Source organism: Apus apus, chromosome Z (assembly GCF_020740795.1).
Source record: "Apus apus isolate bApuApu2 chromosome Z, bApuApu2.pri.cur, whole genome shotgun sequence".
In the NCBI taxonomy this organism is placed as follows: Eukaryota; Metazoa; Chordata; class Aves; order Apodiformes; family Apodidae; genus Apus; species Apus apus.
Window position 1 is genome coordinate 55,630,379 of NC_067312.1, and position 16,807 is coordinate 55,647,185.

The 16,807-nt window shown below is 38.6% G+C and overlaps 1 protein-coding gene across 14 annotated transcripts in view; it reads right to left on the reverse strand.

Annotated features, from left to right (window-relative positions):
• ELAVL2 (ELAV like RNA binding protein 2) overlaps positions 1-16,807 on the reverse strand; it is an 89,427-nt gene that overhangs the window by 25,133 nt on the left and 47,487 nt on the right. The window lies entirely within an intron of this gene.

Genomic DNA, 16,807 nt, shown 5'->3' on the forward strand with positions numbered 1-16,807 from the left:
TAGATGGACATAAAGCATTTTTAACTAGACTGTAATCACTGAACCACAGCTCATTACTAACAGTGTATTCTGTCTAAGCACTTGTTACTAAACACTTAAAAATTGTGGCAGTAATCATCTTTTGACGACTTCAAAACTTAAAATTATACCATCCTTAACTAACTGCCTTCAGCATACCCCTTCAGCAGTATCTTTAGCACGCAAGAATGCAGCTAAGTAGAATGCAGACAGCAAAAGAATAATACTTTGTAACAATACTACCCTTCAGTACAGACCTTCTCTAAAATGGTCTCCCCACACTCCTTGACTATTCCTTTTTTAGATACTGAAATATGAAGGACGAAACAAGCCAACAAGCCAAAGGGAAGCATCCAATATATTTAATTCACAAAATCCTACTTTGCAAGATTAGCTTGGAAATACAGTGTTATATACAGCACAAACAGTATATTCATTTATTGCCTGTAAAGGTGTAAAGAAACCTATGCTGAATTGAGTTTTGTATGGTATCTGTACAGCATGTGTTCAAAAGTAAACAAAGCAAAAAAAAATGATCACAAGTTTTTAATTTATTAAGTAAGATGAGAGGGTTTAGTAACAAGCCTACTATGCCTGACAATCATAATTTTGTACAAATAAATCTACAATAGCACCAAAGATATAGGACTCCTCAACAACCTCATCCCAGGAAGCTTCCCCCATTCTTCCCAATCTCGTCCACAAAACAGCACACACAAACATAAATAAACTAGGTAGATGAAACCATGAACAAGTTAATATATGCAAAGTTATTAACTAAAAACATCCAAAACCCAAGTGGACAAAGTCCTGAGCAACCTGCTCTAAACAACCTTGATCTGAGCAGGAGGCTGAAAGACATCACAAGAAATACCTCAAAGCTAGACCATCCTGTGTTTCCGTAAGAAACAATATGAAAACACACAAAACCAATTCTACATTAATGTACAGCTCTACCTAGATATACCTAAATTCCTTGACCTAGAAGGGCCTTTTTCCCCTTAGTAGTTTGATTATAGAGCAATTTTTATATCTGTCACCATCATCACTTCCACTGTTGGCAAAAAACTTTTCCCATCAGCGTCTTCAAAAAAGAGCAAACTAAATGAATGTATTCTTTTGTGCATGGCTTTTATTTCAGTCTGAACTCCTAATATACAGACGCTGATTTAGGTGTTACTCATCTTCTAGGAAGGAACTTAGTTAAACCACAACCTTGGAAATTGTTAAAATACCTGAGAAAACCATTTTATGTAAAATTTTCCCAATATACTTACTCACTAATAGTTCCAGAGTGAGCAGAAAGAGATGTGAAGAAATTACTTCTACTAGCCCTTTGTTAATGCGATCTTTTTTTCACATTAAAACACCGAGACCACCGTGGGAAAAGAGCATATCCAGCTGTTACAAAGGATGCAATTCATTACCAGTTCTTCTGCAGACATTATGTCAGTGAAGCTTGAGGTGTATTAGTAGACTAACCTAGGAAGCTGCACTAACAAAACCCAGTAATTTATTCAGGACAAGTTTTTTCTGCAAGTTTATTCTGTAATTTAAGAAATTAAAAAAAGCTTCCACTATGAGGGTGGTGAAACACTACAGCAGGTCACCCCAATGGGTTGTGAAGTCTCTATTTCTGGAGGTACTCAAAGGCTTGGACTGGTCATGGATCTGGGCAACCTGCTTAGGAAGAACTTGCTTGAGGAGAAGGAATTGACTAGATTACCTCCAGAAGCCCGTTCAGCCCTCGATGATTCTGTGAATGACTGACTTAATTCAGTTTTATTTAACCTGAGCTATCATCTAAGATCCAAAAGTATTTAGATCTGACATTTGAAAGACCTTATATATTTGAAAAGGTTAAGAAAAGGTAAAACTTGTAACGGAGATCAAAATGTTGCCAGAAGATTACTGGCTCCATCACACATTATCAATAATTCAGAGTCAAAACAAAAGCACATAAGATGAATCTCAGCTCTCAGCAAGTAATAATATAAATAACTGGAACCTGAATATAAATAACTGGAAACTGAATCAGATTAAGATGTTTGCCAGTTCATATACAGATAGCTGAGCTTTAGAAAATCCAGACAAGTATTTCACAAAACACAGTAGAGGAAGCTACATCAACAACCCATCAGACATCCTAATTATTGCCAAGTATGTTTAACAGCTGATGGTATTTCTCGCTTGGTGCATAAGTGCCAACTGGGTTACAAGAACCTAGCAGCTCAGTTCTTCCCAGGTGTTTCACTGATGTACAGGACTTTGTCCAAATTCCAGCTAGTACCGCTGCAGCTGTACAAGCCAGAGAGAAGTCCCATATCACTGTGGATTTCAGACAAAAAACCCATATGCAGTACACACAGATTGTACTCAATTAAAATTGGAGATAGCATACTTCAAATTAGTTCTTTTGTCCAGCTTTTTCTCCCTCCTCAATGTCTAAACTTACTGTTTCCAAGACAAACCAAGTGGAAGCTACCTGATGTATTTAAACCAAATCAGCCACCACTTAGAATACCTAAAAAGAGGAACTTAATTGTTTAAGAATTTTAATGACTAATTTGTATTGCCTGAAGCTAAAGATTAAACTGAATGATGACAGAAAACAGCTCTGGATTTTGCCATTGATGCCTCTTCTAGACCAAACTCCATTTGCTGAGACAGAAACCTCCTGCAACACACACACTTGTTTCCAAGCCTAGTAACACATTTAAAGTAGATTATTTGTCTGAGTCCAGAACAGGATAATGGAAGAAAGAAGGTAAATCTATAGCTGTCCACAAGTTAAATAATCAATCCTCAGACTTAAATGTATATCAAAAAAAGCAGCTTAGTCTCCTATTGTCCTAAGGCAGGATCAGTTCCATCTGGCTTGACTCTCTGACTTGTGCTTAACAACACTAAGTCTGAAAAACCTTTGACACCTCTCTCTCCCTTTTTACTGTCCTGATGTTCTATCTACTACTTGTTTAGGTATTCTGAATACGCAGTTTAGCCTTTCTAGATCTTCAAAATTACAGCCTACTCAGCCTCAATACAGAGAAGAAACTATCTCTTCACATCAGCTTTTTTTTTTCCTCAGACCTATAAATATTAAATTTAGCTTATTCTAAAGGAATGGCTTTTTTTTTAGCTACTACTTGTGCCAGTAAGAAGAAACCTCAACATTTTTAAGGGAAATATTCTGTTCATTTGCAGAAGTGAGCCATACTTCAGAAGTTACATGTTCAAGCTATCAGTTGGGCTTCTTCAACAGTTCTTGTGGTTATTTCACAGCACTATTTAAAGGTCTTTCTGTACACTTTCTAATAGATTTTATGTGTGGGACGCTGAGAATACTATATAATGTTGTGTAGAATAAAACAATAGGTAGATAAATTAAGAAATAATAGTTAGTAAACAGTTAGTAAAAGAAGTCACCCAAAGTAGGAAAAGGCAAAATGACAAAATTATCTGGAAGAAATGAGGAAATTAATACGGAACAGCAGTTTAACTTTAATTTTGCTTCAACAAAATGTTATTAGAAGAACCCCAAAGTCGACACACCAAAAGTGCATCTCACAAGTCTGCAGGACAGTACAGAATTCAAAGCAAAAGTTATTATTTGAAAGTTCTCAGTGTTTTGATTGCGTTATGTTTTATGCAACTAGAATTTCCAACAAAGTCAAATTCAAGACTAAGTGGCAAAACACTGAAGTGCAAAAACATATGAAGTCAGGCATCTTTTTGAAGCTAAGCATGCTACATGCACCATGCAGTGGGTCACTGACAGATGTTCAACTTCTAAGTATGTGGCCTACAAGAAAACATGGAATCATAGAATGGTTTGGGCTGGAAGGGACCTTAAAGATCATCTAGATCCAACCCCCCTGCATAAGCAGGGACACATCTCACTAGAGCAGGCTGTTCCAAGACTCATCTAACCCAGTCTAGAACATTTCCAGTTCAGGGGCAGCCACAGCTTCCCTAGGAAACCTGTTTCAGTGTCTCACCACTCTCACAGTGCAGAATTTCTTCCTAGTATCTAATCTACATCTATACTCCCTGATTTTGAAATTGTTCCTCCTCATCCTATCACTACATGTCCTTGTGAAAAGTCATTTCCCAGCTTACTGGAAAGCACTATGTAACTCAATTTTATAGGGGAAGCTGTTCCATTTATGTTTGAAGTTTACAAGCTTCGTAATTATCACTTGCCCATTACATCTAATAATGATCATGCAAACTAAAGAGTAATTTATTAGATAATGTCAAGTTACTTTTTGGCATTACACTCAACATACGGAATAGACTTTGAGAGGAGAGGGGCAAAAAGTAATTTCAAAAAACTTAATTCTAATCAGTCTTTGAAAGGACTACTCAAGAGTCTGAGTGGAGGAGATACACATAAACCCTAGAAAAGTGTAGACAAAGTAATTTTACATTAAACATGAAACAAAACCACACTTACTCACTATTTAGGGAAGAAAGGTAGATAGACTTCACAGATGTCAGCTAGCAGAAGACCAAAAAACAATCCAAGAAGGAAGAGCAAAATAAGTAGGATGGTATGGCCATGGTGACAGTACTCTTGAATTTGCTACTGCATCTTGACAAAGTCACAAATTTTTGCTTTAAAAATAAACAGGGTCTAATTCACAATACATAATAGAGAAAGATTCACAAATGACTAGTTTTATCATGCCCAAGTTGTTTCACAGGTGCTTGCTTGTTTACTACAGATGAAGCATATTTAAATAACTTCACACAGCTGTAAAAGCCCGAAGAAAATCCTTTGCTTTACAAGGTTCAGAGCAGTTAGACAAAGTCAATGCAATTGATGTTTTACTTTTAGAAGTAGAAGCAATATTCCTTAAAGCAGAACAGAGTTTTTTTAATATAACTGGTAAAACAACAGTGTCTTCCTCCTTCAGACAGAACATTCACCTTTCTGAATAGTAATAATCTCACTCCAGAACTCTACTTATGTGAAAGTACTCCTTTGTTATTTCCAGCAACTACTTCAACATTTTTAAGGTGATAGACTATAAAGAGATTATAGCAGAGTCCTATTGCAAGAACTGAATTTTAGAAGTAAAAATCATGACAAAATCTTGGATTAGACTACTGGAGATGTGACACAAGTGTAGAAATGACAAAGATCAAGCCTCTTAACAGGCAATTTTTTCCTGCTGCCCTGTTGTTACCCATATTATTCATAATGAAGATAAGCAAGAGCTGGTGTCATGAAAGAATAAAAGTAAGAGTTGAAGCTGAACACTGATTCATCTTACTACCTAGAAACGTCCTCTGCTGGAGAATTGTTTGTGTGAAAGGCTTAGTTGCATGAAAGAGCCTAGGTGTACTGAGGCATCCTCCAGTTCAGTACTGGGAGACTAAGCAGTGAGACCTGTCACAGAAGAGATTGCTCTAGATAGGACAATAAACAGGATGTTATCCAATAAAAAGTGGAGAGCAGCAGGTCATCTATTTTCTTGCTGGTTGCTTATGTCTGAAGGTTTCACATGAATTCCACTTCCACAGTAAATACAGCTCATCTCTTTCCCCTGAAGAGGGAACCTGACATGACTTATTTACTGCAGTGTCTGCTGCTATTCTCAGCTGCCTACAACCTCCTCTCTATCTATTTAAAGATCATATATTCTGTTTATAAGAGCAGGTACATTTATTTTTCTAGATTCAAATTAAGTGTTTACGCTCTAACTTAGTAACTCCTTACTATCTCATTATTATTTTCCTACTGACAGTGTTACGGGTTGGACTGCTAGTGATCTCCCATTCAACGTAGCAATTTATACTTCAGCTAGACTGCGGGCAGCACCTGTAAACAGTAACAAGTGGTTAGACAAGTGCAGGATAACACAAGAAAGGTTTTACTTCCACTAGGTAAGTCTATACATAATTACAATCTACTATTTTGTTCTTCTGAAATAATTTTTACTGTGTCTTTTAAGCTTATGGTTTCTCTGGGAAATCCAGAACTCATTTCCAAACTGCAACAACTACACTGGAATGTAAGAAAAACTGAAAGACATTCCAAATGAAATTATCTACCCCCATCAAACCTGCTTTCCTTCCAATAAACCTGCATTAGATTCTACTGTTATATTAAAGACTTTCACAAATAGCTGAATGGGACCATTTAGCCCAACGACACCAGCCCAGCAATTAAGGTGCTTTACAGCCCCTCCTCTCACCTGCTCTGGGAAGTGATCTGACAACCTTTCTTGTGAACTTCCAAACTGCTACAATTCCTCCACGATGCACTTGCAAAAAGGGCAGAAACAACAAGAACCTTCAAATCAGACAGCTTCCTTGAAGGCCAAGTTAAAGAGATCCTCTTCCTTTGACCACTACAGCTGTAAGCCTAAAAAACAGGTGGTACTAAATAAAAAAGTGGGACTTAACCACGTAACTAGAGAAAATACTGTAACTAGACACATATGTAGGAATGTCTGCTCCCTTCTGCAGTGACCAAAGGATAAGTCTATTTTATAATAGACGTTGGAGTGCAGAATGGATGCAAAATGATTCTATTATGTTTTCAGCTTACAAGCTACCACTCAGTTTCAGGAAGAAAATTCCCAAAGGTCTATAGGCACATCAGAACCAAAGAGAAATATTATTTCAGACACAAAAGCCAAAGGCAGCACCTTCAACAGCTCTTTACTCAATACTAGTGGGCTAGATGCATAGTAAGATAGAGAAGTCAGTCCTCTGAATTATGCAGTCCTGTTAACAAGACTTTGAAAATCATTGTAAATTAGGTTGTTAAACCTTAAAAGAAAATCTGAAATGTAGACGAGTTTTAACATAACAGATGCTAAGTAAGCCCTTTCAAAAGTTACTTCTGAAATACTATAAGCTGTATCATACAGGAAATGTCCCTGTGAGATTACAAATGCACAGTGAACTCAAAGGCTGGGTTTTCAGTAGTCTTGCAACATCTTCTCACTCCTGAAAAATATGTTTTCTGTGTAACATCATGATTAGAGAGGAGCTGAATAGTATGGCAGTTCTATTTCATGACTGATTAAAGCATCTTGATAGATTACAAGGTCTTCCCTGAACACTTTTTCAGTGGAAACGAAGTCTGGCCCTCTAAATTTCTAGCTAATATCAAGCCTATTTATCATCTGCTCTTTACATCTCCTGCTGCCTAGCTGTCTACTGAACCTGTGTGCTCATGATTCTTGTGTAAAGAGCTACCACTGAAGACAACTTCCCTACATGCATGATGATGAAAAGCCTGTCTTCCAAGACAAAATCCAGGGCCAGTGCTACAGAACTTCATATTTGCTTGAGCACACAGCAGATTTACTTTTTTTCCAGCACTGCTCCATTAATATACAATGGTTTTATTACTAACAGACAATGACTAACAGGTGCTGAAAAGCCATCCACTTCAGTATTAGGAGAGTTTTTACTGCTGCATTTCTTCGCGGGGTCAACTACTTGCAGTTTTTTAACACACTCTCCCTACTCACGTGAACCAGAACACCGGACTGTTCAGAAAGCAGCAAGATACCTCTGGAAGCTTGGCACACCCACCACACGAGGGAGTCCTTGGCTGCTGTTCCCGCCAAAGCTCTCACATATCCAATGCAAGGGCTGAGCGAGCTATCAAATTGTTGATTAAATTACCAGAGCACCTAATCTTGCACCTTCTCTGGAACTCAAACATTCCTGTAAGGTCTGCAGACCAAACAGTCTACAATATAACAATTTCAGATAATCACTTTTCCCGCAAAAAACCTGCAACAATTAAATTAGATAAAAAAATTAATACCACAATCAGCTGAACTCTCAAAGTTCCCACCCCCACTCCAACCTCAGTACATACTCAACTTCTCATAAGGGAAGATTTGAACAAGTTCTATGAAAAAAAACAGTTCATTTCAAGGAGTAAATGAAAGTTTCTCCTCCCTTCCCTCCACTTAGTGTTCTCCTTAACAGGGAGATAAAAGAAAAGAAGCCCCACCAATTGAGTGCTCTCAATGCTGATTCTGAGATGGAAAAAGAAAATAATTCAATTTCAAATTATCATCCTGATACACAAACAAAAAAAGCAAAAAAAACTCCAGAACACCACTAAGGTAGCTATGTAGCTTGCAAGTGGACATCTGCAAACCATGACCGCTATTACGGTTCAGTAACTGACACTTTGATGTCTTTCTCTCTCAAACCCAATTTCTCAGCTATTACTCTGAATATGGAAAAACAGAAGGTTAAGATTGAATGGAAAGGATCAAACACTGATCTGTGTACTTAACCATTTATTTTGCCATACAGTAAGAAGATTATGTCTGTAATTAAACATCTATTCACAGAGCTTTAAGTTATCCTAACAATTAACATTTTTCAGGAAGAGAAACTGAAGTTTCATTTCAGCCATGTTCAAGTCTACCATTTTGTTAACTTCGTGCCAACCTCTTGCATGGCTCTTCACATATGAGGAACATCATGATCTGCTGCAACATCAACAAAAGCTTGTTGGTGTCAGATAAAAAAAGAGGGTACAGCTCTGGTTCTTCCCCACAGTAGGCACAGTATTGTGGAGAGGGCATTGTGGCTATTAGGATGTACATAAACCTAAGAATTCAGTATACCAGGCAAGACATTAACTGAGGGTTACTAGAAGATACACCACATCCAAACAGGAAATCTCAACCCCAAAACACACAGCTGAAAGAAGGGCCTGCATGGTCATATGTATGACACAGCACAAGGAAAAAGTAACAGAGTATTTGCTTATGGACACTACAGGACATTGAACACTGACAGTTTTGCCCGTTACGGCATCTTGTGCTCAAACATAACTAGTGACAATTGTGAACTTCTTGAAATATCAATGACTGACCTAGGGAGCATGCTTTCATACAAACTAGCTTGTCATATTATAAACAGAAGCTCCTTGCTATGCTAAGGTGAAATGTTCCACATAATTTGTGAAATCAGTAACTCTTCTGGCTTTACTCTTTAATTTTTACCATTATTAGAGGTAACAATTTCTATGCAGCTGAGAAGTTTTGCTCTTTGAATTTGATTTGTTCTTTGTCAGGAATACAGTCAGCAGTGTTAAATATTCTGCTCTCTTGTACCATCTAGTCACCTTAAACAATAAGCAGGTAGATAACACATCTTGTTCTACTGCTGCAGTGTTTAGAAGGGTACAGTTACTGGTGCATCTGCATAAAAAGTTATTGTGACATTTGAAGATAAACTATTTTCCCAAACATGTACTACTGTTGGAGTTTTGTTTCTCTTTCAGGCTATCTGCTACTTGATCAGTTTTGAAAGACATCCTGAAATGTGGCACTATGAGAAGTTTGAAAAATATTTTTCCTCCCTATACCCCATCTTGCAAAGTTAACTGCTAGCGTTGCTTTCAATCATGTGTTGTTTTTTTTCTCCTCCTTTACTGATGATTGAAAAACAGGAACAAAATTATTGTTGTCAAAAGACAAATTCTTACCCTAACCTCCATGTTAGCTACCAACTTAAAAAAATATGTCCTTGCAAATGTCAGAGGAATGTTCTTCTTTCAGTTTTGATAGCTGTGCTTAACAAACAAGAACAACTACTGATGTGAAATATGATGCAGTTCAAAACAAGAGATTTCTCAGTGTAGTTGGTAAATACATACAGGACAAGGACATGCTGAAAAAAGTTCACATCATAAAAATTGCAATACAGGATCTGAGCTGTCTTGTCAGTCATTTTCCCTTTACACACAGGCTAAATATTATGTCATTGAAACCAAGGGCTTGACAGTTCTTCTTCTGTTGCCTTCTACAAATTTCTACCTTGTCAATCATGCTTGATATACTCCAGCAGAACAAAAAAAACTCACAGGAAATACTGTAGTATAGTAAATCCTTTTCTGCAGTTGTCCACAAAGAAACAGGAGTCAGTCTACCAATATGTATTGAACTTCCAGTTGAAGTGCACCATGATGAAAGAAAATGGAGAAATAAAGGGCTTTCATTTAGCCAGATAAGCATAAATTCATTAAGTTCTTAACACAATATACTAGCTGCTTTAATACATAACAGACCAACCATGAGCCTATTAGCACCATCTGCAGCTTGAAGTCTTACTACTTAACACTCTGCTTGCGGTGGCTGAGATGATGTACCCACTTTCTGTACAGATAACCGAGTCTTTAAAATCCACATGACATCTTTGGGAGTGAAAGGGCTTCACGGTGTGCAGGTCAGTAACACTGCTACCCAAACTGATGCAGACTTCACCAAGAAACACTTTGATTATTACAACTATGTTGCACTAATCTGACAAAACAGTTACTCTGAGAGGCAGTGATGACTATAAAGATTTCAGATTACTCAAGGTCTCTTAACACATACTTATTTCCACTAGAATTAACATCTATTCAGACAGATGGCCTGGAATAACTAGGATATAATAGTAACATACATCTACTAGCACCTGTGAAAGAGTAAGCAGTGATAAGACATGCCAAACAGGCAGCCTGGGGACTCTCAAAGTAGAAGTATAGAGCACAACCTATGCTAAAAGCACACAAGATATTCCATGTCACTGAAGGACCCACGCCAATTTGCCAGACCACATGCTTTCATAGGTTTCTTACAAGTTACTGCAACCAGACAAGAGTGAAATTTAATTTGCTCACAAAAAAGTGTGAGATAATGTATACTGCACTAATTCCAACCAAAAACCACAGTGCTTCCTGAAAAGTAATTTAATGAAGATGTTCTGATTCACTGCATTAGAGAGGTCCCTAATCACAGCCTTATAAGAAGAGTTCCAATTTTAAAATAACAAGTCCTTGCTTATGCTGTATATATTCAGACCAACTCATTAATTCAGACTAATATATTAATAAACTGTTTAATCATGTTATAAATAGCTTGTTTCCATAATGTTAGTATTGAGAACTAACTAGGCAAGCTAAATGAATCCCTGTCAAGTTGCTTTTTGCTACCATTTGTAAAAAAAAAAGCCTATAAAATTCTGAAAGGTCAAAACAGTGAAAAACAAGTGCAAAGCCAATCAAGTGCTATCTTGAGTTACACAAGATGAAGCAAAATCCTTCATGTCCACCTGCTTGCATGATTCACTTCCAGGAGACATGCAAAGTGTAATAAATTATGAAGTTTACTCTGAAAAAGCACAATACATGTTGCTAAAACCTTTTCAGTAACATTAAATAGCAATATGTAGAATCAGAGAACAGCAACTACAAGATACAACGTTAACAGGCTTAAGGCAAGGCTCCATTAAGAGTGCTCTGGATCTACACATAAGGGTTGTTCAAAACCAAGTTTTTTAGGATTATTCCTACACTCCAGACAATAGGACAGTACTCCAACCACCAGGTAAACAGCCCATCGCTCTGCTGTTGAACTTTCTTCCAAGAAGCACAGAAAGTTCAATATTACTTTATTAACACTGTGCTACAACACACTGAGTCCCTGAGGTCACACCCACCCCATAGAAAACATATGCTTCAAGGTCAGCTCTGATGACAACACATGCAACTTGGTACACGTTCTCTATTTTCTTCTGTGACCAACCCAGAATAATTTGTATTTATTATGATGGTTCTTGAACAAAAACAGAGAACATGCATGAGAAACTTCAGTATGAACAACTAAAACCTATTTCAGTATCAACTTTAGTTGCAAACATACTGACTACAGCTGCATCAGCAATTTTTTGGAAGTGTTCAACTTCTAGGCAATGTTTTTTAGAACTGTAATTCTAGACACTGCATTTTGTACCTGCACTATATGCAGAACAGTAATGGGACAATACTTCCAAGCATTGAAACATTAGTATCTGCAGAGCACAAGACGAAATACTCACTATTAAACAAGACAGATGTTTGTTTCCATAAAACTACAGTTGACAGGAGGAAAAAAAAAAAACAATCAACAAAATCTTTTTTATATGCCAGTCCATCACACTGTACTATGCTGAAGTCCACGAAATAAGTAAAACCACATAATAAAACCTGAAGAATTTTATTCTGAGAGCCTACAGTGTTGATCATAAAGAAACCCCACCAAAACATTAGTTGCCAGTCACAGACCAAATGGGAACACAGATTTTCTGGAAAAAGGTGTGCAAGAGGATCAGGCTTTCAAATAACATGAGCTTCACAGTAAGGCAGCTGGATCAAATTTGATAATACAGGCCCATGTATCAGCAATCAGCAAAAGTGTCCTGAAATAAGACTGCCTGGACGCCTCCTGTGTGACGTACTCTAGGTGACCCTGCTCTGGCAGGGGGGTTGGACTAGATGATCTTTCGAGGTCCCTTCCAACCCCTAGGATTCTATGATTCTATTTTAAGTTTCAGAAGGCAGGAAAAGTGATGTAAAAAGAAAGCTTCAGGTGGGGTGCACCTTGTTCTAAACACAATGGTCTATTACCAGGGCTTCACAACTATACGAATGTGAAACACTGTTCCACACTAGATGTATAAACATATCCTGTCCCATTTCCTAGGCAATACAAGCAGGCAAGCTAAATAGCAAGGTGAAATCTACATATATGCTTTATTACTAGTTCAAACACTCTGGCAAATAGTAAAAAAAACTGCGTTATCAACAAAATGGTTCTTTTTTAGAGGAAAGAAGTTGTGACTTTTATGAGCTTATGATAATAGAACAGTACAACAACTATGATGCCATGAAAACAAAGACACTGTCCCAAATTTATGATACCCCATTTCAGCTGCTCTCTGAAATAAGTCTGAATTCCATAATTCCATAAAGCTAACAACTTTGTGAGTACTTCTGAGTAAATAACAAAGAAGAAAAGGTCTGAAATTATTATGAAGTTTAACAAGGGCAAGAGTCTGATTCTTCATCTGGGACAGGGCAACCCTGGTTGTAAGTACAGACTAGGGAACAAGTGGCTGGAGAGCAGGATCATAGAGAGGGACTTGAGGGTCCTAGCTGATGGCAAACTGAACATAAGCGAGCAGTGTGTCCTGGCAGCCAGGAGGGTCAACCACGTCCTGGGATGCATCAAATAGAGCACTGCCAGCTGGTCAAGAGAGGCGATTGTCCCACTCTACTCTGCACTGATACAGGCTCACCTTGAGTACTGCGTGCGGTTTCGAGCACCACAACATAAAAAGGACATCAAGCTACTGCTGAGAGTCCAAAAGAGAGCCACAAAGATGAAGGGTCTAGAAGGTGTGACTTATGAGGAGAAGCTAAGGTCTCTTGGATTATTCAGCTGGGAGAAGAGCAGGCTGAGGGGTGACCTCACTGCAGTCTAAGGCTTCCTCAAGAGGGGAAGAGATGGAGCAGGTTCTTATTTCTTCAGTCCTGTGACCAATGACAGGACTCAGAGAAATGGCAGGAAGCTGAATCGGGGGAGGCTGAGGTTAGATATCAGGAAAAGGTTTTTCACCCAGAGGGTGGTTGAGCACTGGAACCAGCTCAGCAGGGCAGTGGTCACAGCACCAAGCCTGCCTGAGTTCAAGAAGCATTTGGATGATGCTCTCGTGTGTGATTTTAGGGGTACCCTACACTGGGACAGGAGTTGGACTCGATGATCCTGATGGGTCCTTCCAACCCATCTGGAGTACTGTGTACAATTCTGGTGCCCTCAGCACAAAGATATAGACCTGTTGAAGAGAGTCCAGAAAAGGGCCAACAAGATGATCAAAGGCCTGGAGCACCTCTCATATGAAGACAGGCTAAGAAAATTAGGGATGTTCAGCCTAGAGAGGACTCTGGGTAGACCTTGTAGCAGCCTTCCAGTACTTGAAGGGGGCCTTCAGAAAAGCTGGGGAAGGGCTTTTCATCACAGAAGACAGTGATAGGACAAGGGGTAATGGTTTTAAACTGAGAGAGGGGAGATTTAGGTTAGATATTAGGAAGAAATTCTTCTCTATAAGGGTGGTGAGGAACTGGAATGGGTTGCCCATGGAGGTTGTTGATGCCCCATCCCTGGAGGTTTTTAAGGCAGGTTGGATGAAGTTTTGTGCAACCTTGTTTAGTGGTAGGGTTCCCTGCTCATGGCAGGGGCGTTGGAACTCAATGCATTTTAAAGTCCCTTCCAACCCCAATGATTCTATGATTCTATTCTACAACATGAAAACTAAGAATTTATCTTCCACATATACAACTGAATTTGCACTAAAGAGAGTAGGCATTAAAAAGAAGCACAGTCTTTTTTGTAAGAATACCACATTAATTTCCATTTTCACCTGTATTTGGAAAAATAGGTCTAGAAAATGCCGTTTGCCATACTAAGCTTAGCGCTAATTTTTCAGTGATAGCTACTACTTTGTTAACTGTCGCTAAATCCACATATCTTGTACAAGCAGAAAGCTTGTGCTTTTAAGTGCTTGAACAGCGGCAGTTTGGTAGTTAGACCATCCTATTTTACCCTCTTCCCTTATATTTAAAGTGGTTTTAGCCTGATTTTTATAATTACACTTGCTTAACTTTAGATCTAAGTAAAATGTTTAGTAAAAAAGCTGCTTCTAAATAAGTATGTAAAAATACGCAAGAAACTAAATTAAGCAGTTACCTAAAGAAGCTGGTAGGAATTCTGTTACAATGCTTTATTGAGACTGGGGTCTGCCACCTATTATACAACTATAATTAGTTCATTTGGTACTTCTGTACCTTTTAGTCAAAAGCATATGAGTTAACAGGCTCCATAATATCTGGGCACAATAACTCATTCCAGACAGATTCTCTTCTTAGCAAGTGAAGGTAAGTGAACACTCATGCCCCACTTATCAGTCATCAGTTGGCTCGTTTTGATGGGCTTCACACATCAAAACAGTCTCATTCAGAACCCTTTAAAATCTTCATTAGTATCACAGTTTAATTTCTCTACTTCCAGTAAAACAACAGAACAGCTATCAGGTATTTTAATTCTTGCTGAGAACATTTTCAGTGTTTTTCCATTAGCTAAGCAAGTGAACATCACATCAGATATTCATATAGTAGGGAGGTAATTTAGTTCAAATCCACAGGATACTCAGACAAGTATTTGGGTCAAGATGGCAACAGCTGTCCTTTATCCCTGAATTTCAGCACATGGCATTGATGACCCAGTATGTAGCAGCCTTCTTCATGTCTTAAAATTTGCTAGCAGATCACATCAGTGGGTTTATGCCTGGGACATATTAATCAAGTATCTAAGTACACATGACAGTTCATTTAAGACAGAGAGACAGGTCCTGCACTTTGGTCACAACAACCCCAGGCAACGCTAGAGGCTTGGGGAATAGAGGCTGGAAAGCTGCCTGGCAGAAAAAAGACCTGGGGGTGCCTGTTGACAGCTGGCTTAACACGAGCTAGCATTGTACCCGTGTGGCCAAGAAGGCCAACTGCATCCTGGCCTGGATCAGGAATACTGGGGCCAGGAGTAGGGAAGTGACTGTGCTCCTGTATTTGGCACCTCAAGTAATGCATTCGGTTCTGGGCCAGACACTGAGTTGAAAAACACTGAGTTGCTGGACATGTCCAGAAAAGGTCAACAGCTGGTGAACGGTCCAGAAAACAAGTCCCACAGGGAAAGGCTGAGGGAACTGGGATTGTTTGGTTTGGAAAAGTAGAGGCTGAGGGGAGACCTTATTGTTCTCTACAGCTACCTGAATGTGGTAGTTAGGCTGTAGTCAGGTGGGTGTTGGCCTCTTCTCCCAAGTGAATAATGATAGGACCAGAGAAAATAGCCTGAAGTTGCATCAGGGGAAGTTTAGACTAGATATTACGAAGAAATTCTTTACCAAAAAGATGTTCAGGCACTGCAACAAGCTGCCCAGGGAAGTGGTGGAGTCACCATCCTCAGAGTTATTAAGCACATGTGCAGAAGTGGCACTTCAGGGCATGCTCCAGTGGGCATGGTGGTTTTTTGTGGGTTCTGTGTTGCTGGTTTCACAGTGTTTGTAGTTGTGTTTTTGTGGTTTGCTTTTGTTTTCATTCTTTTCCGTGGGTGGATGGTTGGACTCTAATCTTAAAGGTCTTTTCCAACCACGACTATTCTGTGTGAATAAAAAAAAACAAAACTGTTTTAACAGAGGAATTAAACCAACGTAGTCCTGAAATTCATGCCAAATTTCTTCCTTCAGAGAAACTTGGTAATAATCCCTGTTGTGAATTGTAGAAAGAAAATTTAGTTTACAAGAACTCTGTACAAAACCTGATAATCAATAACGGGACTGGAACTAGTGTATTCTTTCCCTAGCATCCACAAAAACAAGGTAACCTTGCTCCAAGCTACTTAAATCAGAAGTATTGCTACCAATGCAGTTATAAATCAGACACCATATTTCTCAATCTCATTTATACTAAAACCTTGCAGAACAAGACTGATGCAATGTTTTCGCTGACAGCTGAATGTATGCCTCCAAGCTGAGAAGCTGCTCTCTGTTAACAGAGAAACACCAACTACATCTCCAATAGCTGCAAGTATGGAGTTCTCATCTAATAAGAACATAACTTAAATTGAAGATCCTTCTCAGGCATCACTTCATGCTATACAGAACACATCACACCTTCAAACAACATTTCTGTCATTATTAGGTCTCGCTCCATTTCATTCCAAGGCAAGGAGGTCTTTTGACACTAAGTAGCAGCAATGAGAGCTTTCCAGCAGGAAACACATCAAAACAATAATTTAAGGATGCGGACAATTTGCACATCCATCATTAAGACCTTGAGGCTCACTTTTCTGTGCCTGCAGCAGCCTCTTAATTGGGAGAAGCATGTAACCCTTAGGCAACTTTAGTAAGGAATGCTAAACACATGAACTCGCATCTGCAA